Genomic DNA, 3,024 nt, shown 5'->3' with positions numbered 1-3,024 from the left:
CTAATGTTTGAGATTTATTTCATTTTGTCTTGCACTGAAGTGTAACATTTACAACATTCCAGGTGGATCAGTATTTTTAAAGATAAAACAATGAAACCAGTGTAGGTGAGTTTTGAAAATATATCTGGTCATTTCATTTCCCTGCTTATACTCCTGTAATGGTGCATCCACGCACTGTAATGCCAAGTCCAAACTCCAAGGCTGGTATAAAGGCTCTTTGTCCTAGCCACGTCCTTTCTCTTTCCCATCTGTCTTAAGGAGTCAGTTTAAGTTGGCTCCTCTGTGTATTGCCCTTTATTTAATGCTCCTTTATTCCTCTTCTGTAGAATTTATTACATGTATTATAGCTGTGTTTCTGTCTTCCCAAATACGTAATTCCTTAAAAGCAAGGATTATATCCTTTTTTCCCCTTCAGAAATACCTAGTGTCTAGTAATGCTTCATACAAAATGTTTGAAAATAATAAGTTGTCTCAACCTTTACCTTTTTTTGTCTCTGGAATATTCCACATTGAAAAAGATGAAAAAAAATTCTGATTATAAATTAGTTATAAAAGCATTGGGAAACCAAGTTACAGAAACAAAAATAAAATCACCCATAATCTCAATACCCAGAAATAAACATGACTGACATTACAATTCTGCTGGTCCTGCCAGACTTTTCTATGCTCATGTGCCATCGATTAAAAAAAGAACAAAAGACCTCATATTTTTAGACATTTTTGAAAAACCGATTACCAAGTAATTATGCTACTTAGGAAATGTGATAGCAGGCTGCGAGGTGGTCCCCGCTGATCCCTGCCCCCTGGCTGCCACATCTTAGTGTGCTCTTCTCCCTCATTGTACCAGGGTTGGTCTGTGCAGCCAATTAAAGTGAACAGAAATGGTGTGTGTCACTCTGAGATTAGGTTATACAAGACTGTGGCTTCTGTCTCGGTGTCTGTCTGTCCGGTCACTCACATGGGGGAAGAAGTCGTGTTGCGGGCAGCCTCCTGGAGAGAGGCCTGTGTGGCACGGAACTGAAGCTTGCCAACAGCACCGGGGCTTGTGCAGTTATGTGGGAAGTGGAAAATGGAGCTAACGAATTAAGAGATCTAGCTAAATATATTCCCAACCAGATTATTGAAAATACCAGTGGTTTCTTCTTGCTGCTTATAGTAAAATGTGTGAGCAAAGAGAGAAGTTAAAGAAGGGACTTAAAGAGGAACCAGGCTCACTGGTTTGCAAGATGCCAAATAACGCAAAATTAAATGCCTTCAGAGTGAAGATTAAATCTAGAGCACAGTCTAAAGATTAAGCCCAGGGTGTAAATGTCAAATCCCTTGTTAAGATCTGAGACAGGTCAAAGGTGATGCCTCAGAATAAGACTCACAGATGAGTCAAAGTTTAAAAAAATATATCAGCGGTAACCTGGCCAGCTTGGACTGAAAGAGAGAAGTGAAAATGAAGAGAGGCCTTTGGACCCCCCAAATTCTACTGCTGGGAAGCAAGCTGAGAAAACGGCTTGGCTCGGTTGTAAACCTGTCCAGTAAAAGAATGACTCGGAAGGTGAGTCCAAGGCCTCCGAAGGCCAAGTCAAGAGCCGTTGGAAAGTCATTTCCTGGCAGGAGGACTGAATTCTAGTCAAGGAATTTCTAACACTTTGCCCAGCTGGATTTCAGAACTGCTCACCAACCAGTAACTTCTGTGTGCCGTTCATCTTCTGTCTTTCTGAGCAGGAATCATGCTGTCTGATGGGCATTTATACTGGGCAAGGGGAGGGGGAATAACGTGTCTATTCACAGGCCTACAGATCTGGAGGAGCTGCTTGAGAGCTGGGCTTACGAGCTCCATACACTCCCGTAGTTCCATCTTCACCTGGACCTGATGTAGGTAAGATTCTGGACTTGAAGCTGATGCCGTAGTGGGTTGAGACTTTTGTGTCCCTTGGGAGGGGGTGGGCTGTGGAGCCAGCCTCCCAGATGGCCCCAGTGATCCCTGTGTCCTGGTGTTTACGCTGTTCTTCCTGCTGTTCCCTCCTGCGATGTACCAGGGTTGATCACAGGAGCAACAGAATTAATCAGAAATAATGATATGTCCTTTCTTAGGTGAGATTACAAAGGACAGCTGCTTCTCTCTTGGTTCTCTCTGTCTCTGTCTCATCAGTTACTCTGACGGAATCGTGCTGTTCGCAGCCCGATGGAGAGGACCCCTTGTCAAGCAATGGAAGCCTCCTGCCAACAGCTCTGCAAGTGAGCTTGGAGAGAATCCTCCAGCCCCAATCATATCCAGAGACTGCAGGCCTGGCTGACACCTTGACTGCAGCCGAATGAGAGACCTAAGCTGCTCCTGGATTCCGGACCTTCAGAAACGGTGGGAGAGGTAATACACATTGTGTAAAGCTATAGTGTTTTGGGGAAATTTGTTATGTGGCAATAAATAACTAGTACAAGAAATATTCAGGGCATTTCCCCCAACAGTATAAAGACGTCCTTAGGAATGACTTTTACTTTTCTGGATAGATTCTTTGGTTCCTCTAGGTGGAGGAAGAACCCTGTCTTCATCAGGGTTCCTTTCAAAGACTTCTTTGAAATAGACTCAAATGCAAATAGAAATGCAAAAGAAAAAAAATCCAAACATTTCCATATTTACCTGTTTTGATCACAGGCTCTATTTTCAGTTGTCCATCCACATCCATTTCCAAGGGTATTGACTACAGAAAAGAATTATTGCCATTTTAAAAAGATCTGTGTTGGGCTTCCCTGGTGGCGCAGTGGTTGAGAATCCGCCTGCCGATTCAGGGCACACGGGTTCGTGCCCCGGTCTGGGAGGGTCCCACGTGCCACGGAGCGGCTGGGTCCGTGGGCCATGGCCGCTGAGTCTGCGCGTCCGGAGTCTGTGCTCCGCAGCGGGAGAGGCCACAGCAGTGAGAGGCCCGCGTACCGCAAAAAAAAAAAAAAAAAGATCTGTGTTATCTTTTAAAAAGCTAAAATTTCAGTCATTAACAAATAGGTCCTAAAATTTGTGGAATAAAGGTTCCTCCAGCC

The sequence above is a fragment of the Lagenorhynchus albirostris genome, chromosome 21 (genome assembly GCF_949774975.1).
Source record: "Lagenorhynchus albirostris chromosome 21, mLagAlb1.1, whole genome shotgun sequence".
In the NCBI taxonomy this organism is placed as follows: domain Eukaryota; kingdom Metazoa; phylum Chordata; class Mammalia; order Artiodactyla; family Delphinidae; genus Lagenorhynchus; species Lagenorhynchus albirostris.
The sequence above is the reverse complement of the archived record's forward strand: the minus strand, read 5'-3'. Positions refer to the sequence as shown.